Source organism: Rhagoletis pomonella, unplaced genomic scaffold (assembly GCF_013731165.1).
Source record: "Rhagoletis pomonella isolate Grant_MI unplaced genomic scaffold, Rhpom_1.0 Rhpom_scaffold_00005, whole genome shotgun sequence".
Taxonomy (NCBI): domain Eukaryota; kingdom Metazoa; phylum Arthropoda; class Insecta; order Diptera; family Tephritidae; genus Rhagoletis; species Rhagoletis pomonella.
In genome coordinates, this window is record NW_023458559.1 from 79126647 (window position 1) to 79128202 (window position 1556).

Consider the following 1556-nt stretch of genomic DNA (forward strand, 5'->3'; position numbering starts at 1 on the left):
GTAGTTTTTCTTGTTGTAATTGTTGCACCGTTTTGCTGCTTTGATTAATTGAGTTTCTCGCCGATTGAAAAACGATTTTTCCAAAACCACTTTTTCTTCCTGACGTCAACTCTTAAAACTATTTAGGTACATGCGCTCGCTCGTTTGTATGTTTGTAGGTATTGCAATTCTGCTGTGTGCGCTCTTGCCTTTCGATAGTTGCTGATAAATCTCAACGCATTACTCGCGTAATGGGGTGCCAATTTTAACTCGTTTGACGGCAAATTTCTGGTAATTTATTTAAAAGTCAAGCAGGCATATAAATTGCGAGTTGGTTTTATTTTTTTATTATTTTTTTATTCGATTTGTGATACTCTCATTCTATACTTCAATTGAGCTTGTAAGCATTATTAGAGAAGTCCAGGCATGTTTCATGAGTGTTTATACATACATATGTACATTTGTAGTTGTGGTTGTAAGTTATGATGTATCAATAATGAATTGAAGTTGTAATTGAGTTAATTAAATCGATTTTGACTGATTAACCGTATGAAAGTAAGTTAGTTTTAATGAATCTCGTTAGTTTATGAAAAATTTGAAAATTCTCTTATAACTAGTTTTAATAGCTTTAAACTGCGAAGCCAATTTACAGTCAATGATTGAAATCCATTGAAACGGTGGAAATGTGAGTGGTAAATTTATATTTGCGTATAAAGCAGAGCTGTGTAAGTGTGAAATCATTTTCAATTTTAAATCAACAATTTTTTTCTATCCAGTTTTCATTACTTATTCTTCGCTTAGGATTGAGGTTTAAAATTTTTGAATTTTCCATTCTCTCAAAGCAGTTATGAATTCACACATCAACATATTCATAGCAAGATTGAAAAAACCAATGCCCAATCAAAAAAAGGTTTTACACTGAATGAGTATTGAAAAGGCTGCAATCTTTTATGTGTGTGCATTCTTTAACTCAGTACCAATCATTAGGGCTGCAATTTAGTTTGGCATCCCCGGAGTTCGGCATTAAGAAGGGTATGGAACGATAGAGGGAGTTCTCCTGATTGTAAATATATATACTTTTAGCCGCAGCAGACTTATAGATTTTAAGTTATTTGTTGTTAAAGTTAGTAAATTGAACTAACCTCTCGACGCTATTTCACACAATAAACACTTTATTTATGTACACACTTCGGCAAAATAGTTGCATTAAAAGCCAGCACAATGAAATGTAAACATATTTTTTAAATTTATAATGTATTTTTACTAAATTAAGTAAGTTTTAACAATTATCACGCACTTATATATGTATACGCACATTGTGAATACAGAACTGTTGATTCAACCATGGTTTCACACTGACATTAGAAGGGTGCTGCCACATCTAACAAAATAACACCACACATCTAATAAATAAATATGTTTTTTTAAACCATATGTTAAAAAGTGAAAATTTTTAATAAAAAATCGCGCGATTTTTTATTAAAAATTTTCGCCTGCGGCGCTTTTTTCATAAAAATCAATACTTCGATAAATAATGAAAATTTTTAATAAAAAATCGCGCGATTGTATCGCCGTTC